Below are 27,513 nucleotides of genomic sequence, written 5' to 3'. Positions count from 1 at the left end.
TGATGAGGAAGTGCATTGCGCCTTGCACAACGTCTAGGTCACACCGGCCGGTCTGGTTCCAGGTCTGTCTGTGCCGTCCTTTTTCTATTTCTAGTTTGTGGTCCCTGACCATGTACTTGGTTATTAGCTGTCTGTTCTTGTGGATTTTCAGAGTGATCAGACAGCCTGCTAAGATGTATGACCTATTGAACAGTCCATAGCATTTCATTTTACTATGTTGCTGCATCTGAGTTTTCCAGTGAGTAGCGTACCTTTACTTCACCCCTACATCAGAAGCAGGTGTTGCAAGTATGTTTCCAAGTTTCTTTTCTTTCCCTGTGAGATGTGTGTGTGTGCAAGTGTGTGTGATTGTTGCGTCTTTCTGTTGGGTTTGAAGAGCTTTGGTCAGAAAGGATTTGCTTTTGCTTTTCCTTAGATGCATCCCATTGCTCTATTTCCACCAATTGCAGGATTCACTCTAGTTCCGCTCAGCACACATTGTTGCGGTATTCCTATAGACCTTGGGCACTTGTGTCCAATTTGTTGTAGACCTTCGGATATTTTGGGAACAATTTAACTGCCACACAGGAGTATCACTCTGACCATTGTAGTGATGTGCTGGTGAACATAAGCACATGGGCACCACTCTGAAGTGCTGGGGATAACTATTTATTAAGAAATAATGTTATATATATATATATACATTTTTATTATTGAGGAGAGTGCCGCCCAGAAAGCTGGAATTCGCTTTCATTTTTTCTTTGTTTGGATATGAACGTTGTTGATCGCGTATACGGGCAGGCAGGCACCCATGCTTTGCAGAACTATCAACAATTAAGAAAAGGGCAGAGCGCGTCGCTTGCAAGTCGGAAATAAGTGTTTGGTTACTAAGGATCCGCGACGCAGCCGCCCATTAGAGAAACGTTCCACAAGGATATGGGATCAGAACACATGGAGACCTGAGAGATCGTGCTGGCGCAGCTCTGCAACAACGCCATTCGAGTCGGAGGACCCGGAAGACGTGTGTAAGGTAGGCGGTGCATAAACTCGGTCAATCTTGTTTTTCCATAGTCTGTATACAAACCATTGTATTGTGCACATCTTTCCCGGATCTTTGTCTCGGAAACACTGATGCCTCAGCATGTCATCCGCTTATGTATTATAAGCACGGTGTCCTAAAACTCAAGGCTAATATTTAATCTCATTGTCCCTGAGAATACAGGGCTTTCTTACTTCGGGAGAAAGTAATATTATACACTGTTTATCACCGGACGTGTTTTGACACAGCATATCATGGTGGACAAGGAGCAAAGTAGAGATGCGGAAGCTTCCGCTTTGATCAATGAAAGTATCAATCCAAAGCAAATTATACAACAAGCAAAGACAGGTCAAACCAAGTCAATACATCAGTCAATGGCACTATTGGAAAAACTACATAAAAAAGAAACGAATAAATGGTGGGAAATAAAATCTTTGCAAAATTATATTGACAATAAACGAATCCCAACGGGTCTAAGAATTTTGACTATCCAATAAGATCCGGACCCCCAAATGCTACAAGAATGGGGAGAGGCCACCAATGAATGTTCATTTAAAATGCTAACGACCCTAATCAAATATGCCAAAAGTGATAGATCAAAGGCGTTGAAAGAAATAGAAGTACTAGAATTGAATGTTTACACAGGAGCTGAATCTAAAACAGCAAATGAGCTCAAGGTACAAATGGATAAAAATATTAGCAAATATGAAGAAGAAGAAATCAAAGAGAGTAAACAGAGGACATTTCTTCGTGATAAGGAGGACTATGCTAGTGGAAGAATATATACTTCAATCAGAAAGGGAATCCAAAGTCAAAAGCAAAACTTAACTCTGGTTATTTCAGATGAAGATTCAGAGATGGAAATAAGTGCGGGATCATCTACAGACACCTCGACCTCAAGTAGTACCAATGAACCTCTACCAAAATTAAATTTTTTAGAGGAAATGAAACTCCTACATCAAGTTGGGAAAAATATGCAAGGTAGAAACCACCCAAGGAACACAAGAGGAATAACAGACGAGGGACTAGGGGCCAAGGCAAATCCAAAAAAAAGAGGACAATCAGGAGCTCTGCAGACACGCTCTGGGAAGACCAAGAAACAGAAACAATAATGATGACTTAGAGTGCACAAGTTGTCAATTTGTCAGAGAGAGTACTAACTGACATAGAAACCAGAGTTCTGTCAAAGGGACTATCTTTCTGTCTAACGTCCAATTTTGATTATGCTCAATGCAGAGTGGACCTACATCTGTTCATCAGAAAAATCAGATTGGCAAAATTCTTTGCCAATTCAAACAACAATGATACCTCTAGCCATACAAGACCAGAAATACCATTGGCATTAACTATCAGAGACATACCAACATTATGTACCTCAACATCGTTACAAGAAAACGATGAAGAGATAACAGAATTAAACTCATCTGAATTAGAATGGAGTTCCAACGTACCGGAGGATCTTCTTACTAACATGCCAGCACCTAGCCATTTAATGAAAAAATCGAGGTTCATCCCACCAACTAATAATATGGCACATATAGATCTCTTTGAGGATTTAATCATAGATGATTTGAAAAAATTGGAAAAAATTGGCCTCTCGGAACAACAAAATGAACCACAATGTAACCTCAGAAGAACGGACAGCCATAAACAATTTAAAACAAGATGAGACAATTGTAATGGATAAAGGAGGGAACATTGTGTCTTGAACACACAGGATTATAAAAGAGAAGCCACGCGTCAGGTTAAACAAATCAATAACTATGAAAAACTATCTGCTAATCCATACAAACTATATAAAACAGAATACGATCAAAAACTTTCAACATGGCATGCAATGGGTCTATTAACTTCACAAGAAAAGGCATTTCTGACAAAGGATTTTCCAATCTTGCCAATTATACATTTTATACCTAAGATCCACAAATGTAGGAGGAAACCGCCAGGTAGACCAATAGTTTGCATCAATTGACTCTCTGCTAGAAAACACATCGAAATATCTGGATCAATTTCTGTTTCTGTTTGTTCAGACATTGCCATCCTACATTAAAGATACATCAGATTTTCTCCAGCAAATCGATCAAATGCCACGGAAGCCAGGGTATCTACTAATAACATTGGACGTTGTTTCTTTATATACATGCATCGAACATCAGGAAGGCATGCAAGCTATCAAAAGGTATCTATCCACCAGATCATTAAGCTTCAGAGACCACTCGCAAATGTTATTAGAAATGCTTTTTTTCTGCCTTACACACAATGCTTTTATGTTTGACGGCCAACATTACAAGCAATTATGCGGGACAGCCATGGGCACGACAGTGGAACCCACATATGCAAACCTCTTTATGGAGGCTTGGGAAGCCAAACTGTTTTCTGAAGAAACCCTAATTATACATACCAACAAGGTGGCTTTATGGCGTCTTTACATTGATGATTTGTCTATAGTATGGGAAGACAATGAACAAGAATGGATGTCTTTTTTCAATATTTTGAATGCACAGGACACCAATCTTAAATTCACTGAACAACATGATACAACAGAAGTGGTATTCTTCGATATTAAGATCAAGATAAGAAATGAAGTAATGACGACAGAAACCTATCGAAAACCAAAAAGTACAAACTCATTGCTTCATTCGGAAAGTGCACACCCGAAATGCCTAAAGAACAGTATACCATACGGTGAATTTTTAAGAATGAAAACAAAACATTTGAAGTAAATGCCAAAATAACAACAACCAACTTCATGGCAAGAGGCTACAAAAAGTCGATAATTAATAGTGCATTCAATCAGTGTGCTAAACAAACTCGAGCAGATATTTTCAGAAAAAACAAAGAGAAAAGTGAACAGAAACTACAGGAAACCAAATCTGAAAGTATACGGTTTATCACAACCTTTAACAACGGGGCAAAAGAAATCCAGAAGAGTTTGGCAAAACGTAGGTTGCTATTACAAAGAGATCCAGATATTAAATGTATGCATTCAGAAAAATGCTAGTGTGACATTTAGGAAAGCAAAATCATTACAATCAGAGTTGTCACCAAGTCTCTTCATAACCCCGACACAGCCAACAAGTCAATGGTTAACAAGCAATAAAGGTGGTTTTTATAAATGCACAAAATGTAAGGCTTGCAAACATGAGGTATCCCTCAAATACTCCGTACATCCACGAACACAGAGGAAAGTGACCATTACTAAACCCATCACCTGTGCAACAACCTATGTGATCTATGTAATTACATGTGATTGTAATCTCTGGTATATAGGAAGTACGAAGTTAGAAGTGAAACTTCGAATATTACAACACCTTCGAGCCATCAAAAATAAAGATCCTATTTACCCCCTTGCAAAGCACTTTGAAGAAAAGCATAATGGAGACATTTCCTCTTTCAAATACTTTGGCATAGATAAAATTCTACCACATCCGAGAGGGGGCAATCGAGAATTAAAATTGAGACAAGCTGAATGCAGATATATCATTGATTATCACACAAAAAACCCGGGTGGTCACAATAAGGACGAGGAACTCTACACTTTTGTGGGAAACTAGATGATTCAGGGTATAATTGTTGCAATATAATGTTGACGCTGTGTTTAAAAATATGAGATTACAATACTGTTGCTTAACATTTTGATACTTTTTAACACACTTTTTTCATATAACACTTTTTACATCTTTTTAACATGTAGGGAGCTTTTAATATGTTTGCATCTTGTTAATCTGTTACAGGCTTTTTCTTAACACTTGAAAAATATGTTTATTCCCTTCTTGCCTCCCCCCCTGTGATCTGATTTTAGATAACCACAAATAGACAAACAGAGAGTGTTTGGAATGTCTAAAAATGCCTAATCTTCAATCAATCAATCAATCAATCAATCAGAAAGTGACTATTCTGTGTATATATTCAATTTGATCAAATATAATGCAGCTGATTCCAAGATGGCCGCCCGCAGGGGATAGACGTTCGGGCGAAGCTCCCGAGTCCCGACACTGGGAAATGCCCACCACCCAGCTACAGGGACGGAAATAGCAGCCTCGCGGCTGTGGAGCAGTGGCCCCGGCTCCTTGCGGTCACCCGACGGAGAAGAATGGAGTGCGCACGGTGCGACACGGAGGTTCTTTCCTGGCAGCTGCCGCGGTGTAGGTGCGTAGGAGCGGCTGAAGCGGCCCAGAGAACTCAGGAACTCGCTGCAGCCCGGGAGCGCGGTATCTCGCTAAGTGCCGAGCCGCGAAAGGAGGATCCGCGACGAGGGCCGGAACTCCCCTAGCTTTGTATCGGAGGAACCGGCGGATTACGGATCCTGAGATGAGAGGGTCGGACGGGACTCCAGCGAGCCCGGGTGGAGGCGGGGCGGCTCGCGGCAGTGCAGGCACCCGGAGAGACCTGAAGAAGGCGCCGGTTGACGGCGGTGAGCAGGCGGGGGAAGCCCGGTGGAGAGGCAGTCCCCTGGAGCGGCGTGCTGCATGGGGCAGAGCTGAGAAGGAGTATGGAGGTACATACCCGTGCCAGCGGCGGTGTATGCAACGGGGAGTGAGGGAGCAGGAGCTCACGGGCCTTGGACAACAAGAAGCGCGCCCCAGCGGGAGCCACATAAGGTAGTGGGCGTTGTGGCAGTGTTTTCACCTGACCCAGCCGGGCTGGCTTCGAGGGACCCGCTCTCGGCGGGAACATCATTGGTGAGGCGCTACAGACGAGCAGAGCGCGACCCGTCAGGGGGGGTCTCGGAGGCCCCCGGTGGTGACTTTATAGTGGTGTGGTAACCGCTGGATTGACTACGTAGGCTCACCCTTGCCACACGGGGGATTTTGGAGGCCCCCAATAGCGGCGGTGCAGGAGCTTCCCCCTGGAGAGTGGGCCCATTGGAGTAAGCGCCTGGAGAGGTGCCGGACCGGGGTGCTGCATAGGGTTTGTATAGCCCTCGGTGCCCCCGGGTACTGTTTGCCCCATCAGAAGAGAACTCACGAGAGGGGGGCCTACCCACTGCGGCAGGGCGCCATTGGACAATTACCGGTGCAGTGTACACCACCTGGAACTCCAAGGAACCAAGCAGCTGCATAGAGAACTGGGTAGCTTGAAACACGAATTGCTGCAGGAGGGACGGGTAAGGTATCCCCCGAGAGAGTGTGCAGAACTCTCCCAGCAGAGGTGAGGTCTGGGTGACATGAGGAACCCGCAGCGGGGTTGGGTCCGGCACGGACATGGCGGCAAAAGTGAAGGGGAAGAATGCGAGGGCAGGGCCAGCCTCAGGAGAGGCCCCAGGTACCCTTCCTACCATATGGCCACTGCAGGAGGCAAGGGAAACGACTAAGATAACGAAGGAGGACCTGGGGAGAAGTACCCCGCTGCCCGAAAGGGAGGATTCAGCTGCGATGTTCCGGCAGGACTTTAGGGGGGAGATGCACGCTCTGCGGGCCAGTCTAACGAAGACTTTTCAGGATCAATTCCAGCTCCTGCGCGCCGACCTCAACTCGGCCCTAGGAGAGATAAAACAGGAGCTGCGTCAACAGGGTGAGCGGACGGACCTGCTGGAGAAAGGGCTGCAGGAGTTGGACAAGGAGGTGACAGCCAACAGCGAGGCAATTGAAAGACTGGACACAGCCACACACAATTTAGAAATCCAGATGGAGGACATGGAGAACAGGTCTCGTCGAATCAATATAAGAGTCAAAATGCTACCGGAAACCGTTCAGGACAAAGACCTGAAAGGGGTGATCCAATCTATTTTTGCAGAGATACTGGGAGTCTCCCCTCCGGACAAGATTGAGCTTGATCGAGTTCACAGAGTGGGCCGGGAGGGCACAGGATCACAGTCAAGGGCTAGAGATGTCCTGGCTGCGTTCACTAGGTATGCCCAGAAGGAAGAAGTCCTACGGGAGGCAAGGAAGCAAGAGCCAATCATGTTTCGCAAGCACCGCATTGCGCTGTTCCAGGATTTGGCAAGCAGCACCCTAACGAAGAGGCGCCAAATGGGACCGGTTCTTAAAGTGCTCAATGGAAAGGGTGTTAAATACAAGTGGACCTTCCCATTTGGATTAGTGTTCGAGTGGGAGGGGGCTCAGAGGCGGATCACTACAGTCCAGGAAGGGGTGAGCGCTCTGCGTCTAGACTTGGACGAAATCCCCACAGGATTTAGAAAGCAGACCACCGCTGCCGGATCAGGATCACGGCCATGGGCCTGGATGACAGTGGGTGAGAAGAGAAGGAGGTTGAAGTTTAACGAAAAAACCATCAAGGGCAGTAATAAGCAAAGTGCGGAGATGGTGGAGAGGGTGGCACAAGAGGAGACATAATTCAAGTAGTAACGCATTAAGGGTGGTGGGCCGTTAAAGGGAGTAAGTAGCAAGGGGGGGAGCATCCATCTGCGAATCGAAAAGGATGGGCATATCCGGGGAGGGGGGGGAGTGGGAGGCGGGAAGGGCAAGCCCTTCTGGGGGGGGGGACATGCGTTGGGAGGGGGAGGGGGGAAGACAGCAGAGGCTTTGTGCAAAAGTTAGGATATGGGGACCAGAGTCTCAGTTTGATATCGGGAGAGGTCGGGAGGGATCGGAGGGAACAAGTAGACCGTTTAGCGGCCTGGGCACTCATGGAAGAAGAGGCCCGGGAGAAATGTACGGTCCCATGGCAGTGGAGATACAATACTTCGCTCTTAAGTGGTTAACCCATAATGTGAGAGGCTTGAACACCCCCCTTAAGCGGAAAAAATTAGAGCAATTTACGAGAAAAGAGAACCCAGACATTCTGGGATTGCAAGAAACGCATCTCAGACCTAAAGACCAGGGGCGCCTTAAGCTACGGGGGTTTGGTCAGATTCTTCATGCATCTGGAGGGAGCAGGCCAGCGGGAGTAGCTCTAGCTATCAAAACTTCAGTGAATTTTAGAATAGTTGATGTCATAAGAGACAAGGAGGGGAGGTATATAATAATTACCGGGGAGCATCAAGATACCCTGTATACCTTGGCAGTAGTGTACGCACCTAACACAGGCCAGGAGCTCTTCCTGACACGTATTTTGGGAAAACTGGAGGAGAAGGCCCGGGGGCAAATCATCCTGATGGGGGATATCAATATAGCCTGGGAAAGGGAGCGAGACAGATCGGGGCACCCAATGGGAGGTGGAGGAGCAGTAATGTCGACAACCTTGAAAGATAGAATATGGGGTGCAGGGTTGAGGGATGTGTGGAGGGAGGTTAAGGAGGAGGGAGATGGGTATACCTTTCTGTCAGGAGTCCACGGCTCCCAGTCTAGAATTGACTGTATTTGGGTAACCTCGACTCTGGTGGGCCGGGTTCGAGAGGTAGTAACGGGTCCCATTGGTATAGCGGATCACAAAGTGGTGTCCATGACAATGGACTTAGGTCATAGGGAAAGAGGGGTATGGACGTGGAGATACCCAGGACACCTTCTCAGGGACCCACTAATAAAGCAGGAAATAGAAGATAAGATAAGGAGCTTCTTTGTCACTAACCTGAGGGGAGACACGAGGGAAGAAATAAGGTGCGACGCCTTTAAGGCCACGTTGAGGAGGGAACTGATAGCGGCAGCATCCCATAGGGAGAAGCAACTGAAGGAGCTGGAAAGGCGGCTCAAAGAGGAAGTCGAAACGGCAAGGAGAAGGGCGGGGGTAACTCCAACAAGGTCCTCTATGAGGGAGTATCGTGGAGCGCTAGGACAGCTGGAAATCCTCCGCACTAAAAAGGCTGAGGCGGCCCTGCTGGGGGTCCGTCAGCAATTCTACGCTAAGGCGAATAAGGCAGGTACCCTCCTTGCGCGCTTATTAAGGGGAGCGGAATCCAGAAACGCGATTACGGCTCTACGATTAGAGTCCGGGGCAAGGGTAATTGAGGCAGGGGAGATACGGGAGTCCATGGTGGCTTTTTACAAATCCCTATATAAGTCGCAGGGCCCCCAGGAATGTACCCAATTAGAGTTCCTAGATAAGGTAGAGTTGGAAAGAATCTGGAAAGAGGCGTCAGATTTACTAAATGGGGAGATCAGTGAAGAGGAGGTGAGGAAGGTGATCAAGGGGTTGCCCCTGAACAAGGCTCCAGGCCCTGATGGCTACTCAGCGGCCTTCTATAAAACCTTTGCGGCTGTGCTGGTCCCACACCTAACCTACCTTTTTAATGTCTTTAGGAGTACGGGGAAACTATCGCCGTCCATGGAAGAAGCTAGACTGACCCTAGTTTTGAAGCCCGGTAAAAACCCAGAAGAGAGGTCATCATATAGACCAATAGCATTGATCAACATTGATGCCAAGCTCTTTACTAAGATATTGGCGAGTAGGCTGGAGGGGCTTCTCCCGGATCTGGTACACCCAAATCAAGCGGGATTCATAAAGGGCCGACAGATAGCTGACAATATACGGAGGGTGGCCCACCTGGTGGAGAAATCTCATAGAACGAACACTCCCGCGGTCCTTCTGTCGTTGGACGCAGAAAAAGCGTTTGACCGTGTGGAGTGGTCGTTTCTCTTTAAGGTAATGCGTAAGATGGGCATTGGCGGGGCCTTCCTACGTATGGTACAGGCCAACTATCAGACGCCCGTCATGAGAATAGCTGTAAATGTAACTATGTCTAGATCCTTCGAAGTGAGTAGGGGCACTAAACAGGGATGTCCCCTGTCTCCTATGCTTTACGCTATTTACCTGGAACCTCTGTTGCAGGCGATCAGGGAGGCAGAGGGGATAAAGGGGATTCCTTTCGGAGGTGAGGAACAAAAAGTAGCTGCTTTTGCCGATGATATGCTCTTGACCCTAACGGCGCCATTAGAGTCTATTCGCCTAAGTAGGAAGCTATTGGGAGAATTCGGGGAGGCCTCGGGTCTTAGGATTAACTTTGGCAAATCGGAGCTCTTAAACTTGACCCTTGGTGGGAAGGATCGGGAATTCTTGCGGAAAGCCACCCCATTTATGTGGAGTCCGGGGGGAATTAGATACCTAGGCGTGACAATTACCCCGACCTTAGCAGGTTGGTACCGAGCTAACTACCCACCGTTGTTGAAGGACATCAATCGGGATTTCTGCAGGTGGAGGGGGCTTCGGATCTCGTGGCTTGGCAGGATATCCGCAGTTAAAATGGTAACCCTCCTGCGGCTGTTGTACTTTTTCCAGGCAATACCTCAGGCTCCCCCTAAGACCTTTTTCAAGGAGTTGGGATCCTTGACCGGAGACTTCCTTTGGGGTGGGAAAAAAGCCCGGGTTGGCAGGCATCTCTTCATGGCTCCTAGGAGGGAGGGGGGTCTGGCATTACCGAATTTCCAACAGTATTATGAGGCAACGCAGCTACGGGTCATTAGAGATTGGCTCCGGGAAGGAGAGGCCTCACAAGATAAGCAATGGGTGGCAATGGATAGAGCAGTTGCGCATCGGAGTTTAGCGGAAATTTTATGGCTTCCAAAGCAGCATAGGCCCAAGCATGTATACGAAAGCACCATCACGAAACTGATAGCTGAGAACTGGGATAAATTGGTGAGGAGCAAGGGAATAATGATTTTCCCCTCCCCCTTTACCCCCCTGTTTTATAAAGGAGATTTCACCCCGGGGATGGAAGAGGGAGCATTCAGGCAATGGCAAGAGGGGGGCTGTAGGTGGCTGGGAGATATGTTTCGAGGGGGGAGAATTCTATCCTTTGAGGGATGTAAGAGGGAGTACGGGGTGAAGGAGGGAGAAAGACTCAGGTATGCACAGCTGCGTCACTGGGTTTTGAACCCCGTGAACAAACAGGCTGCAACAAGGGAGAAAACACGCTTCGAGAAGTTCCTTCTGTCTAATGATGGATCCAAGGGTCTAATTTCTAATCTTTATAAGATTCTGGATGATGCAACTGTCAGGCCTCCATGGGCGTATATGGGCAGATGGGAACAGCTCCTGGGGAGGGCAATTACGCGAGATGAATGGGAAAGATTATGGAGGAAAATTTCCAGGCTGGTTAAAGCATCTCAATTGCAGGAAACGTGGTACAAGCTTTTGTTTGGATGGCACTACACACTGGTTCGTCTTCGGGAGATATACCCCGCTACTTCCGGGGTCTGTTGGCGGGGATGTGGGATGGAGGGCACGGTGCAGCACATTTGGTGGTCATGTCCAGCGATCAGGCCCTTTTGGCTAGAAGTGCAGAGGGCTCAGGAGCAGGCCTTTGGGTCAGGAGGTAGCGAGCCGCCTGTGGAGGTTCTTTTGGGAATTAGGCGGGCCGGCAGTGTGGGAGAGCCTAAATCCCGGGGTAAAGCAAGGGCGATACTTACAATTGCAGCTATGACAGTAATAGCGCTGAGGTGGAAAAGCAAGGAGGTCCCTCAGATACAGGACTTGTTGCGAAAACTCTGGGAAATTGTGGCACTTGAATGGGCAACATATGCCAAGGATAACAACTTACAGTCCTTCGCAGGGGATTGGGAAGAAACTCTGGCCTTTCTTAAAGATGACTTCCGAATTGGGTGGCGCCCTCAGCGACTGCGGTTATTGGATTTATGCTGAGCGATGGCAAAGGGTCCATGGAGGTAATGGATCTTGGTCGGGGAGGAGGATTCCCAGGGGGAAGGGAAGAGGGGGGGGGAAATTGGCAGGAGACTTTGTTTGGCAGGTTTATCTTTACTAACTTGGAGTGACTGGCCCATGATGTCAATGGGCAATGGACGCAATGCAGCAGCCTCGGGGGAGAGGGAGGGAGGAGAGGGATTGGGGATTGCATTCTTTTTTCTGTGTTGTAAAATCAATAAAAAGAAGTTACAAAAAAATATATATATATATATATAATGCAGCTTTCATCAATTTGTACATTTTTGGAAAATACTTTGGATAATCAAATGGTCTTTTATATTGTGAGCACTATGCACTTTATTCAAACAATTGGCTTCTTAGTAACATCAATAAGTTATTAATACTGTTGGACAATTGCTGCTATAATGCACTATGCACTTTACTCAAAGCACTAGACACTTTAGCAACATGGGAAGTGCAATACATGCATGGCGCTGATATATTTGAATGTAGATTACATTGGGCATTTCGACATGGTAAAGAGTAATAACTTATGTATATAAAAGAAGTTAAATGACCCCAAAAAATTATACTAGAAAACACATTAGCACTGAGGTGCAATTGCTGTGTTCTTATGTATGGTAAGCACTATGCACTTTATCAAAATAACCTGTTTTTTGGGAATATAAATGAACCATTAATATCGTTGATGGGCTGCCGCCGCATTATGAGCACTAAGCACTTTATGGAAAGCACCAGACACATAGATATTGCCAATATTTTTAATACAGGCACCATTGAATTTTCACTGCATTTGACAATTCCAAGATGGCACTCAGACAAACAGGGATTGGAAACAAGGATTTTCTTTAATGGAAAGTAAAGAAGGACTTTTCTATTTGCAAAGTGTTTAAAAAAGAGAAGCCTGTCATTTATGTTTACAATCTGACAAAGCCCGCAGGGGTGAAACGCGTTGTTGTTTTGTTTCTCCTGTGCCACTTGTCCACTGTGTCTGCAAAAATAAAGGACGTTTGATGGAGATCCTTTTGTTCGCATCCGGTTGATTTTTATTATTGAGGAGAGTGCCGCCCAGAAAGCTGGAATTCGCTTTCAATTTTTATATATATATATATATATACACACACACACGTATATATATATATAAGTATATATATATATATATATATATGTAGAAATATGTAGAAATGCTTTATACCTCGGTATAAAGTTAAGCGGAGTGCACTCCGAAAAGCAGTCCAGTGAAACAGTGCCACACCAAACACAGAGTCCAGGAACCAAGAGTCTCCAAGCATCAAAAATAAACTTTTATTAGTTAAATGCCATGGACAGGAAAAAAGAAACACAAAAACGACGCGTTTCACGGCAAACTGGCTGCTTGTTCACGTTTTCGGGTGCAAACACAAAGGAAGGACATATAAACCAGCATATTCTCTATGATCCCAGTGTATAGAGCTACGTGCCCTGACATTAAAACTTGTTTTGCAACTCGTTTTACACAGTCAGCCATACTTGAACATATTTCAAACCTCAGTAAATCATATTGATTACACTAAAAAGTGTTCAAACATGCATCAAATGAACTGTCAGTTTTGTATTGTTGTATTTTTCCCAGCATTAATTAATTAATTAATTTATATTCACAAATTGCATAATATGCAATGATGTTGTTAGCTTGTGAACTGTCATTAACAATGTATCGCATGATTCAATCTTATGTGGTTTAGGTGCATTGTGTTGTAGACAGTGGCATGTCAAGTTTTATAAAATGCAATAGTTATGCAGTATGTAGTTACCTTAAATATGCAATTACAAATCTGTTACTAATAAAGTGCAAAGTGCATCGATAGCAGCAAATTCATAGCAGCAAATTCAATTTTCCCCCTGTGGGGATACATAAAGTGCAAGTGCCTAGATGTGCAAATATGCACTATGGGTAAAGTGCAAATGCAATTAAGCAGCCCAGGATATACCGTCTGCTGGTTAGTAAGGAGCTAAGTGCATACACTGCCTAAACATTAAATAAACACTAACTCAAAATGCCAAAAACATAAAAGAAATAAATTGCACAAATGGAAGATAAAACCACCAGATTAAAACCACCTAATTGTAAACTGGCTCATTGCACAGTTGTAGAAAAACATGTACAGAAAGGGCACGTTTATATATGATGCACGGTAGAAATACGAGCCCCGCTGCTTCAGTGCTCTCTCCAACGGTTGTCTCTCTCTGTTCTCTCCCCTGTCATCTCCCCCAGCATTCCACATCATGTCACTACATTCCGCAGGCATGATGTGTGCACGATACTACACATCCCCCTTCTTTCACATAAGCTCTTCTTTGGATTTTAACTAATGAGTATAATCATCCAGATATCTTGGTCTTCGGTAGCCTCTACCACATCTTGATGCAGCAGGGGAAATATCTGTGGCATCTGACAAGGAAAAACCACCACAACTGTTTTCTTCTCTCTCACGTCCAACCTTTCTTCCACTCATCACTTCATTATGTCTCGTTCATTCCACCATGTCGCTCTCCAAGTTCCATACTCTTCCATCCTTTGTTCTCACAGCATGTTCGAAAACGTCTATAACTTCAATTGGTCTAGACCACTGACCGCCATCTCCTGTCAGCACAGCAGGCAATTTGATTATGACACAGCTTCCCACTTGTGGGAAGCTGCATCTCCTGAAACTCCTATTATCTTGCAACGCCTTATTTTTCATCTTCCTCTCTCTGATGTTATTCTTCACATCATCCAACACCACTCCCATACCGGTCACCTCACCCATCCAACCTGAAATAGCTTGGTGCTAGCCTTTCCCCCTCTGCAATGTTCCAAAGGAGAAACTCCAGTTGTGCTGTGCAGTGTAACTCTATGAGCAACAACTTTTCTCTTCACCACCTCTCTCTTTCCAATCTCTCCCATTAGACAACGCCCATCTAATGACTTCCTTGATTATTCTGTTTTATCTCTCCACAACCCCATTTGTTTGTGGATGATACATGGCACTGGTTTTGTGAACAATGGCCCTCTTCATAAGATATTCTTCCATCTCCCTCGACTTGAATTGAAAACCATTGTGGGCAAGGACTACTCCAGGGTAACCCTCACGCCCACACAACTCCTCCTAGAAATCAATTACTTTTTTAGTGGTAACATGCAAAATCATCATCAACTCCGCCCATCTCGTTAACACATACACAACACCAATGCAATATGTCCGACATCCGCCACTACATATAAGTCCAACCATATCAATCGCCAGTTTCTCCCAGGGTCTCTCTGGTATATCCGTGAGAACCATAGGACATTTATCACTCACACACATTGGGCCTCATTACGAGGTTGGAGGTAGCCTTGCTGGTAAAACCGGCAAAGGCTACCTCCAAACTCGCATTCGGGTCCGGCACCCGTGAATGGGTAATTACTGGGCTATTCTGGCCCAGCCAGACCCGCTAATTGCCCTTTCGCGGGTGCAGGGCCCGGTACATCCCAATTCCCATATGAACTCCATAGGGCTCAATGGGAATGGGGAGGGTGGTAGCACTGGTACCGTTAATAACAGTACCAGTGCTACCATCATGTTCTGCTCGCGGGTGCCGGTACGGCCACCAGGTCAGACCTGGTGGCTGCAAGGGCACCCTTGAGCAGAACTTGTAGTATGGCGGTACGGTAGCAACGGTGCCGGTAGCGATACTGGCACCATTGTTGCTTTACCGCCATACTTGTAATGAGGCCCATTGTCACTGTTGGTACAAAGGATACAATCACAAACTACTCTTTCAATTTGTGAATCGCACGCCAGCCTCCAATAACTGTTCCTTATCCTGCATTTAGTCTTCACTATTCCTTGATGACCTTCATGTCCCATATGTATCACTTTCTCCCTTATTCCTTCTGGTGGCACTAGCTTATCTCCTCTCATAAGAATACCATCTTGAACATACAGTTCATCTCTAATGTTCCAGAAACTTTCCATTCCTAACTTTTGCAGTCTCTTTATTTAGTCCTCGTTCCGTCAACTCTTTGATGATGATACTCATTTCGGCATCCTTTGCCATTTCTTCACACCATTCCTGCTTTGAAATTGAGGTTTCTGAGACTTTACAAATTACATCCTGATCTTCATTGTTAACACGTGGTATCTACCTTTGTAGTCATTTGAGATAGGCAATCTGTTGCATAGTTTTGTACTCCTGGAATGTATTGCACTGTAAAATCAAATTCCTGTACTCTGTAAACCCATCTTCTTATTCTACCTGATACTTTGTCCAGACCCTTTGTGGAAAACATCTCAACCAGTGGCTTGTGATCAGTATGTAAATCTGGTGCCCCAGACAAAACTCCTGAACTTATCTGTAGCCCACTTGATAGCCAGAGCTATGGTCGCATATGCCTTCTCCGGGCCTTTCAACAATCGTGTTGCAAATGCTCTTTTCCTTCTTCAATTTGTGGTAAAACTGCTCCCAATCTAACATTACTTGCATCCGTCATAATCACTGTTAGTTAGATGTCAGTATTCCTTGTGCAGCTTAACTTGATGGTAGGCTGATGTGAGGTTGAGTTTCGAAAATACCTTTGCCTTGGCTCATTGTTGAAATCAATTCTTGTATATTAGGTAGGGGATGCCTTTCTCGAAATTACACATTTCTTGAGTTGTCAACACAGATTCTGACTTTACCAGAGATTTTCCTTACGACAACTAGAGGTGACACCCATTCAGATGCATTGATGCTCTCAATGAATCCCTGTTCTTCCAACCTCTTTAATTCCAACTTCACTTCATCTCTCATTAACAGTGGATAATTCAGTAGTGTGAGAAACCTGAAGGTGTCTCCCGAAATTTGTCCCCAGGAGTCTGTCATGCAGGTGGCCAGGACACGGCTATCGCTATTGGATCCAGTTCCTCTGGGTGGTTCAGTGAGGGAGGATTATCTGGATGGTGGGTTCTCTGGGAGTGGGAGTGGGACACCAATGGGTGAGACATGGTATCCCTCTTCTTTTGGCACCTTTTCCCCACCCTACCACATAGGACATTTAGAAACACTGCCACCCCCTTTCCCGACACAAACACTTTCACATGCCACGAAAGACAACATTCTAACACCAGAGCCGTTTACCTAAAATGTCCCAACACAAGCATCAGACAAAGTCAGGCAATTCAACAGAACCACACACACCTGATGGCCCTTTCCCATCCCAATCGGGATAAAAGGTGGAGCACGAGAGCACAGTACGAGCAAGGCAGACCGCATGACAAGACAGTTAATCCAGCCCGGCATTACAAGAGGAAGAGAAAGGCGGCGGGCATCGAAGGGGTAACAAGGAGAGAAACAACCTTGCCCTTTCCAACCCAGGCCTGCAGAACCTCCCTGCAAAGAAGTATAAGACCGTGAACAATAGCTAATGTGTGTAGCAGCAGATGCCAACGGTACACAGAGTCTGCCTATGCAGACAAGCAGGACAGTGAGAGACGCCTGCTACTGTTGACTCCGGATACCAAAGAAGCCAAGCAGTTAATCACAGTCGGTGAGTCAAGGGGAGAGCCAACAAAAAACCGAACTGTGTTCAATTGAAGTTGCAAAGGCAAGAGGGGTCCAGCACCATGTGGGTGCTCACTTGAGAGACTCTGGGGAATTCTGCACTTTTAAAACTACAGATACCAGAAGGCCTTAGCAGGGCCTTAACAGAAGGGGTCAAAGTGCTTCTACGTAGGTCTTGTAAAATCCTCTGTACATTCGAAAGACTTTGACCAGCAAAGTATCATATGGTATGATAGGTTATTTATAACACGCTTAATACCCAGAGGTTTCTAAGCGTTGACCCGGGGATCGAACCTGTGGTGCTCTGTGTCGTCTTGCTTCCAAGGCGAGCACATTGCCCCTGAGCTATCCTCCCGAGACAAAGTAGAAAGAAGGAACTATGTACGATTGACCGTAGTGAACCCAGCTGAGGGAGGCAGAAAAGTATCCACTGTGTGTTGTTTAAAAAGACATTAAGACGTGTGAATACAACAGGAACAGGTGTTATCGCTAAACGCCATAGTGAACCCGACAGAGGGAAGCTAACAGTCAAGAAGGGGTCTGAGCCCGGCCGAGGGGGATCCTTGGGTGAAAAGTAATCACCCAAAGACTGTTGAAAGTAAAAGAGAAAGAGAGTGAAGGAGAGCCAATGTGAACCCGACATGGAGGCTGAGAGTCGAGAGAGGTCTGTGCCCGTAAGAGGGGGACCGAGGGGTGAACCACTATCACCCATATGATCGTTTGAAAGGAACTAACTTTGTACATTACATCAGGTCCAAGAAGGAAAGAACATTTTGTGTCAACAGACTCAACCATCGGAAGAGCCTGATAGCTTGAAAGCAGAACTGTCAACTCGTGCTGGGGAAAGCTCAAGTGTGTGCTGTGCTCAGAAGTGACCCCTTATCCCATGCTCAAAATGTGGGGAAGGGAGATCCCTGGCTAGCACATGCCGACTATCATTTATGAACACTTCTGTTCTTTATTGTACCTCTTATCCCACACACTTTCTATATTAGTTGTAAGGACTGGCAATAGGTTTTTGTAGTATAGGCACTTCTATTTTGACTAGACTCCACAAGGACTGCCTTATTTTTCATTTGATGGTCGAAGCTTGCTCCCATCATAGATTTAGGTTAGATTAGGTGTTTTTCCAACCAGCACATTGTTAAAATAAACACCCTTAAAACATGTTCACTTGTGTCTGTTTTTACTGTTGCCACCATGAGTTCCTTACAGTAGTTCCTGAGCTGATGGTTTGCAACCCTATTTAAGTATTACACGATGTGTAAATCCTTTTAAGCAGCCTCATCTTTAAATACTTAATTTTGCATCTTTTGGGTATTTTCTTCTGAACCTCAGCCATAATAAATGACTCCACCGCATTCAAATCCAGTCTCACCTTCAGCACCCTCTGGTGTGCCCAGCTCTGGAGAGGAGATGCTCCTTTCTTTGATACATATATCCGCCCTTCAGCCTGTCTTCCTTTGAAGTCCAAAGTTGCTGATCCAGCCGATCAGGTACATTTTCACTCCACCATAAGCTCTTGGATTTATGTCCACTTCGTGTAAATGCTTCGGTCCACGTTTTCTCCATTCCACCTCTGGAATAAGTGTTTTCTTTCTCCCGTGTCGGAATCGAGTTTAGCAGCTCCTGTGCCATACTGGATCTGTACCCACCCCCACACCACCTGAGCATTTAGAAGCCATACGAATGGCGGTCAATCTTACCTCTGAGGACCACCTCTGGACCTGCCAAGTTTGGACCAAAACTAAACTAAGGGTGATGAGTAGTGAAGTCACTTACCAGTGGCCCTTTGTTCATCCAAACGCATTCATTCATTGAAGGCTAATTCTTGGCCTTCCTGTTGGCTTAGGTGGTCCTTGCTGCCTAGTGCCTTCTGAAAATTGGGAACAGCACAGTAGTGGATCCTCATCTGACTTTTGGAACCGGTTTCCCCCCTTCAGAATCCTTCTAACTTTTTCCTGCTCACTAAAAAGTACTTGTGAACTTTACGCACAACCGTGAGCATTACATGTGCATTGAACATTGAGCACAAGGCTCCATACATCTTATGGCTGGACTCTTAAAGTTAGGATTGTCATATCTGACATCTGTCAGTGCTATAAAAGTTACTTACCGACTTCCTTTGAAGGTACATGTGGAGTCCTAATTTTCTCGCCTTGACTGCAGAGAGCGTATATATATGTTATGTATGGCCCTCATTACAAGTCTACCGTTCTGGGAAAAATGGCAGTAAAAGTGGTGGTGTAATGAGGGCCATAGTGTGTTGTACATGTTGTATTTTACTAGAGAATTTCATTATTCATTGTGTTATTGGGCCTACAATAAATGGTATATTTTTGTATACTACTAGCTAATTGTAATTCTTGGTGTTTCACTGTGTGTGCTCCTTGGAGACCCCTGATCACCCTCACGCCTCCTGAGATTTAGCCTTGACTGCTCTCCAAATTACCGTGAATTGGTCTGGCTATCTTCCCAGAAGTGTTCCTATCATACCCCTGAAGGGGTGTGGTGGATGACTTGAGCCCAAGGGTATCTACAACCCTCTCTACTAATGCCCTAAACCTAACATGAGCATGAGTGTAGGGCTGGTCTTGCTGCAGGTCAAGGTCTGGAGATGTGTCTAGACCACTGGCATCTTGTAGCCCTTGGGCCAGTGCCATGAGATCAACCTGATCGTCAAAATAATCAGCACCGCTGGTTCATGTGTAAATTGGGTCATTATCGTGGTCATCGGGCTGGTCGACGCTGAAGATCAACCGCATAGTATCGAAAAACCCTGACCTCGATGGCGATTGAAAAGAATGGTCATCAGTAGTCGACATCAAGTGTTTGTCACCCGATGCCTTGGATGGTGGTTGTGCAAGCTAGAACGCTGGCAGTGCGGGCTGTGTAGCCGATGGCATAGTTTTCAGTGCTGTCTGCTTTGACGGACAAAGGTCGTCATGGGAGACAGCCTTTAGTTGGCTTTCTGAAGGCGTTTTCCCCACCTTTTTTGTTGAGCCCGAAGGCTTCATCGACGGCGTACATTCGGTGGCTAGCGTGGGGTCAGAGTTGCTGTGCACCGCTTTTGCAGCCAAGGCCTGCTGGTCGGGGGTGGGAACTGCGCAGACAGCCACCTGCTGTTTAAACATAGAAAGCATTTCTTTTTTAAACTTTCCCACTCTTCGTGAGTGGTGGATCCCTTCGAGGGATTACCTTGTTCTGAAGACGAGTTGGATTCCCGCTGATGGTGGTGGCGTTGCTACTTCTTCCGTGAGGAAGATGAAGAGGAATGGCTCCTAGAGTGGGACAGTTTTTGTTTGCTTCCGATGTCTGTCTTCAACCTATCTTGGGATTGGGCTCCTCAGTCTCGGCCTCAGAAGGCCGGTCAAGAGACCACGATGGAGATTTAGCGGGCAGTCGGCTCAAAGCCAGTTTCCCTGCTCTCTCACGCAGTGTTGCATTTTTTAGCACGACACGCAGGCCTCCATGTCGTGTGCCAAACCCAAACACCACAGACAGACGTCAGAGAGGTCGGTTACTGTCATTTTGGCATCACAATCGGTGCACCGTCTAAAGCCAGAGACCCAGTGAGTGGACATTGTATCGAGGTTTTACCAAAAATGACCAATCTTGTGAAGAAAAAACATCAAGTAAACTCGAGTTGTGTTCCCGATGCAGCGTGCAAGCACGCGGAAAAAAGAAACTGAAGCATGGGGCATAGTGTCGTGTTATATATACGACGCCTGATGTCACTTCTGGAGCCAGCAGATCGATGATCGAGTTGAGGTTCACTATGCCCCCTGTCGAAAAATTTTCCAGACAGCAGGGCTGGATGATGGATATCTGTCAAGATGAGGAATCTGTGCGAGAAAAGCAATCCATTGAAGTCCATTTTAACAAACGTAAAAGCAGACCGCCATCAAAAGCATAAGTGGCGCAAATACGAGAACACAAATTATATCAACAACACAGAAAAATTGATATCTCTGAAAACTAACAACCATAAAATACACAACTACAACCAGTACTAAGCCACCCGAGAGGAGAATGGACACTCAAAGCTCAACACACAGGCCAAAACATACCACAGGTGAACATAATCACTGAAACTTCAATGCCATTACGTTTCAAAACAAAAATATTCCCATGAAGGACAAACACCACCATGTCAAACACACACAGCTCCAGACCATCCAACACACCCACAGACAACTCAACCCATACAATGATGCAAAACATGACACCACAAGTCCCGATATAAAGTCACACAATGGGCCTCATTCCGAGTCATGCTGGTAAGTATCGGTATTTTCCGGCATGGCGTAAAGTACGACACCGTGCTGGTTGAAGGCCGAAAATTACGGCCCATTCCGAGCTCTCGGACACGCGCTTTCCGCCACGCCGGAAAAGGACCGCGCGGCCTGCCGCAAAACCCCCCGAAAAACCCCTACCGGCAGGCAATCGACACGTAAAGTACTACACCGCCCTGTAAGCATTAGCGACAGTGCATTACGGTGACCGTAATTTACAGAAACCGTAAATTACGGTCTCCGCAAAAAAACGGATCCGGAAATTACGACATCGCACAGGAACGGGAAGGAGAGCGGCGGCCATCTTTAAAAACACAATCCATTGCCATACGCAGCTGCCAGCAGCCCTGTGAGGAAAGTAAAGTTGTGAACCGGACCAGGCACCGCAGGACATGCCGAAAGCACCAAAAAGGGCGGCGGATCGCGTCCGCAAGGTGAAATTCTCCACCGATGAACTGCAGGTCATGGTAGACTACCTGGCAGAGCATGCTGATGTAGTCTTCAGCGGCGACATGCGCAGGGAATCAACCCTCCGCAAGAAGACCATCTGGGCGGAACTGGCACAGAGGGTGAGTGCTGTTGGAAGCACCCCCCGCACCCGAAGGGACTGCCGCAAGCGGTGGGACGACCTGCGGGTGCGGGGCCTCCTCTCCAACAACCGCAGCCAGGCCCTGCAGACGGGAGGTGGGCCAAGTACACAGGTCCAACTAGAGCCGTGGGAGGAGACCTGCACGCAGCTCATTGGCACGGAATCCATAGAGGGCGTGGGGACCATGGAGTGCGGCGGAACGACTTCTGCAGAAGGAGGTGAGTGTTGACAGTGTACACTGGCAATGTCCATTGCATTATGTAAACTGACCCAGGGGCCATCGAAGGCACCCTCTCGTGTTGCCCTCCCCCATCCAACGCATCCCCCCATCCAACAAATGCTGAGGCAAGTGCCGCCTAATGCTGGCCCAAGTGCGAGTACATAACGCACATCAACCATACTGCACTGACTTGCACAGCCCATCATGCACACCGTCCAGCGTGGTAGGCATAGTACCTGCCGAAATGTACATGAACAAGGCACAACGAATCACTCCCAAACATGTGTATATGTCATCACCATGCACATGTACCACTGCCATAGCTACCCCCCAAACTGAACAACCCGTGAATGACTGAAATGTCCATGCAACCATGTATGCAAATAGGACATAGCACATTCACTAATGTTGTCCCTCTCTCCTACCCCCACAGGCAAAGACCATGACAGCACAGAGCCCCAAGGAAGCCGGCCAAGCACCTCCGCGGGTACTGGCAGGGCCAGGCCGAAGCCAGCAGCCAAAAAAACCACCCCTCAGCCTACAGAAAGGCCACTTGAAGCTGGCAGACCAGCAAACCACACAACATCCGCAGCAGCAGCTGAGCAAACCCCTACCTCAGCACAATCGAGCATCTCAGGGGAAGCTGCCGCTACCGCACCAGATGAGTGGGAGCCCAGCCCGCCACCCATCCAGGGGCCCATGTCGGAGGACGACCAGGAGAGCATGCAAATGCTGGAACCATGCCTCGTGACACTGGCGTCATGCAGTGACTCCGGGGATGCACCATCACCAGTGCACAGCCTTGAACTTGACCCGCTGTGGTGTGACGTCGTTCCCCCAGTCCACCCATACAACCCCCTGCACAGCATGCTGGTGCAAGTAGATCATCCGATGGCCTCCCTTCACCTGACCAGTTCAGAGTTCAGCAATTGAGCGATCTCATAGAGAACTATATTGAGGATAATCGCCAGACCAGGGCTGGACTGCATGAGGAACTCGATGTAACGCCCACCTAGTTCCCACGGGGGCGCTGATCTAGTCTGGATTACTGCGGCCTCTTCTAGCGTGATGCGCAGGACCCGGAACACCGATTGGACAGGACCTCCTAATCGTGCTTCCTTGGCCCGTAGGTATATCCTTCTGCAGATGAGAAAGGGGATTAACAGTCTGCAGAATGGTGTGCTACCTTCCCCCTTCCCCCCTCCGTTCCTCTCTATTCCTCCAAACCCGGTTTAAGCTCACCTTATGGTTTGGAAGGTTGAACTCTCCATCCTGCTTCTGGTGCAGGGGCGCGCGTTCGTCCAGTTACTTCACTGGTTTTCAGAATGGCGCTGGCAAAATCCACTTGACTTTCCTGAGCGATGCGCCGTAAGTATGAAAGTTCAAAGTTCAAGTGAGGCCCCCTTTATGCTGTCTTTCTCACCTGTGATCTGTCCTTTATTTCAGGTGCAGAATGAAGGCGATGCGTTGAGGGGTTAACCTGCCGAGGTGAGTAGTAATGAGGGCGATACCTCTAGATGTCCTTATCATTCCTCTGAAATGTCTCTAGTCCTTTCCCCATAGGGGCCGGGGTACGGTACCTGCCAACGGGGCGGCGCCGACCCGAAATGTGGAAGAAAAGCCGGTAAGTATTATGGCTGTTAATCAGGCTTTCCTTCTGTGTGTCCTTCTGCTCACCTTTTGTTTCTTCCTCTCTCCCCTAGGTGCAGAGATGTGGCATCCGATGCTGACAGCCGCGATGGAGCCGGGAGATGTCTCGAGGTGAGGACAGGTGAGTGAAGCGTGGCGCTGCAGCGAGCAACGCGATGCTTTTAAATTGAAGTCTTCCTTCAGGGATGCTGGCGAGAAGATTCCGGATGCAGGTAAGAAGCTTGAAATAATCCTTGGTTTTCACCTTTCTCTTCTCTTCCTTCCTTGCAGGTTTTCCAGGTTCAAGACGGGCGTGGCTGTAGTCCAGGAGCAGGAGCAGACACGGTGAGCGTTAAGCTGCAGGAAGCACAGCAGCGCGAAGCATGAGCTGCTGTCTGGGCGTGGCTTAAAAAGCCTCCAAAGAAGTCCCAGGTATGTATCCTTCCCCAACTAGGTATGTATCCTTCCCTGGCCACGCCCGAGTGAAAAAATAGTCCCTATGAAAAAATAGTCCCTTTCAGGTCTCAGGGAGGCCTGAAGCGTGCAGCATGGTCTGCATCAGGTAAGTGCACAAAACACCTCCCTTTATGAGCCTGGCGCCTATGGCGCCAGGACTCATGTCCAACATGAGCCTGGCGCCAAAGGCTCCAGGACTGAGTCCAAAGAGTCCCTATAAGGGGCCGCTGGGCTTTTACCCGAGGGCATGATGCCTGCTTCCGGGGGTGCTGGGCCTGGTCTGATGCTCCGGGGGTAGGCATCATGACAGCACTCCCCCCAAGGCCCCTCCCAAGGTCGTTCCTTCTGGAGGTTTCGGTTTGTTTGGGAAATTCCGATGGAACCTTTTTACCAGCCGAGGTGCATGTACGTGATCACTGGGTTCCCGAGACCTTTCCTGAGGCCCGTACCCTTTCCAATCAATTAGATAGAAAAGCTTTGATTTTAAGATTTTGGAATCCAAAATGTTCTTTACTTCGAATTCTGGCTCTCCATCTATCAGGATTGGGTCTGGTGGCTTTATTAATATGGTTCCTGGTTGTACTGGTTTCAAAAGCGACACATGAAAAACGGGGTGAATCCGCATGTTGGCTGGTAGATCGAGCTTGACTGCTACTGGGTTAATTATAGCTTTGATTGAGTAAGGGCCTAAATACCTTGGATTAAAAGTTTGAGGTCCCTTGAGCGATAAGTGTTTGGTAGCCAACCATACTTGATCCCCAATTTGGTACGGAGGCCCCTCCTTTCGATGTAGATCCGCATTCTTTTTGTATTTCTCTTTCGCATGTTGCAAATGTGCAGTTGCATCCTTGAAGGCTTGAGTTATCGTAGAATGCAAATGATCCACTGCGGGCATTTCAAGGCTCGAAGGTGAGTCCAAGTCTGAAGTACGAGGGTGATGTCCATATAGGGTAAAAAAGGGGCTTTGACCCGTTCCAAAGTGTATCGAGTTATTATAAGCATATTCAGCCACCCACAGAATATCCTTCCAATTACCCTCCGATTGGTGCAACATACATCGTAGAAATTGTTCAAGGGTCTGGTTCGTTCTCTCCGTCTGACCATCGGTCTGTGGGTGGTGGCTGGTCGAGAGTCTTACGTCGATTTGTGCCAGCTGGCAACACTTTTTCCAAAAATGAGAAATAAACTGGCTTCCCCGATCGGAGACTAGTATGGATGGGAATCCATGCAAACGGATGATATTCTCAGGAATTCCTTGGCAAGAACAAAGGCTGAAGGTAATCCTTTCAACGGAATAAAGTGGGCCATTTTGGAAAATAAATCCACCACGACCAGAATAGTATTGTAACCATTACAAGAGGGCAGGTCCGTGATAAAATCTAGTGACAGGGTGTGCCAAGGTGCTGGTGGAATGTCTAAGGGCTGAAGAAGACCGGCGGGTCTTGTCTTTTGACCTTTGTTTTGGGCACAAACTCCACAGGACATCACGAAAGATTTAATATCCTTTCGCCAGGAAGGCCACCAGAATTGTCGTCTAACCTTTTCCTCAGTTTTGGCAATGCCAGGATGTCCTTCCATCAGGGTGTCATGATGACGGGAAATAACCAGTTCTTGCAATTCCTTTTCTGGCAAAAATAAGCGTCCTTGGAAGTAAGGTAAGCCATCCTTGACTGAAAAGTTAGACCCCTTTTTGATCCAATCCTGCAAGGCTGAAGAGTCCAGGACTTGTTTTACTCGTGCTTGAATGTCTTCAAGGGTTTGTAAAGTGGTTATCCCCAAAATTCTTTGTTCGGGAATTATCGGCACAGGTTCTGAGTTTGTGTCTATTTCTTCCATTCCAATTCGGGATAGAGCGTCCGCCTTACCATTCTTAGAACCGGGGCGGTAGGTGATTACAAAATCGAACTCAGCAAAGAACAAAGCCCATCGGAGCTGTCGAGACGATTGGGCCTTGGCAGTTTTTAAATATTGTAAATTTCGGTGATCAGTGATCACGGTGATGGTATGCCGGGCGCCGAGGAGATAATGCCGCCAAGCCTTAAAGGCGGACTTAATGGCTAATAGTTCCTTACCAGTAATCGCATAATTTATCTCCGGCGGTGAGAACTTTCTGGACCAAAATGCTACGGGGTGCAGTTGGTTGGTTTCAGGGTCTCTCTGAGACAGGACAGCTCCCATGGCTAAGCTGGACGTGTCGGTTTCGACTATATATGGGAGATCAGGACGCGGGTGCTTCAAAATAGGTGTGGACGTGAACTTAGCTTTCAACTCCTGAAAGGCCTGTTCGGCTTCCTCGGTCCATTCAAAACGTTTATTTTTTTGCAAGAGTGCAGTGATGGGTTGCACCACACGTGAAAACTCCGGTATAAACCTGCGATAAAAGCATGCTTTGGACACCTTTCACTGAACTAGGTGATGGCCATTTGAGGATGGCATCCACTTTCCGTGAATCCATTCGGACCCCTTTAGGTGTCAGGATGAATCCGAGAAACTCAACCTCGGTGGTATGGAAAATACATTTTTCCAGCTTGGCAAACAGTGTGTGCTGGCGCAGTTTCTCTAGGACGGCCCTGACATGTTTTCTGTGATCAGATTCCGAGGAGTACACAAGAATGTCATCGATATACACGATAACACAGACATCGATGAGTTCCCGAAGGACATCATACATGAAGAATTGGAAGGCAGCAGGCGCGTTGCACAACCCGAAAGGCATCACCTGGTATTCGAATAGTCCATATTTTGTACGGAAGGCCGTTTTCCATTCGTCGCCTTCTTTTACTCGTACCAGATGATAAGCCCCCCAGAGATCTAACTTGGTGTATACGCAAGCGTCCTTCACCTGGTCAAGGAGTTCAGGGATCAGAGGCAGAGGGTAACGATTTTTAACAGTTATCTGGCTCAATGCGCGGTAATCGATGCAAGTCCTAAGGTCGCCCTCTTTTTTAGGCACGAAGAACAAAGCTGAAGATGCCGGGGACTTTGACGGGCGAATGAAACCATTGGCGAGGTATTGATCTAAATATTGTCTCAAATGCAGATTCTCAGGTTCAGTAAGGGCATAAATCCTGCTACAAGGGGGTTGTGCACCGGACACCAGATCGATTTGGCAATCGTACGATCTGTGGGGAGGTAACGTGTTGGCCTGTTCCTTTTGGAAGACGTCCTGAAAGTCTTGGTACTCTGGAGGTAGTTGCACGGGGACAGAGGTTACTGATGCTAGATTAATCTTTGGATTTTCTGGGTAGCAGGTTTGTGCACA

General features: G+C 46.9%; 1 protein-coding gene across 1 annotated transcript in view; it reads right to left on the bottom strand.

Moving 5' to 3' along the window:
* LGI2 (leucine rich repeat LGI family member 2) overlaps positions 1 to 27,513 on the bottom strand; it is an 828,935-nt gene that overhangs the window by 232,504 nt on the left and 568,918 nt on the right. The gene's annotated exons all lie outside the window — the stretch shown is intronic.

The sequence above is a fragment of the Ambystoma mexicanum genome, chromosome 6q (genome assembly GCF_040938575.1).
Source record: "Ambystoma mexicanum isolate Mex_15411 chromosome 6q, UKY_AmexF1_1, whole genome shotgun sequence".
In the NCBI taxonomy this organism is placed as follows: Eukaryota; Metazoa; Chordata; class Amphibia; order Caudata; family Ambystomatidae; genus Ambystoma; species Ambystoma mexicanum.
Note: the sequence above shows the minus strand (reverse complement) of the source record. Positions and strands in the feature narration are given on the sequence as shown.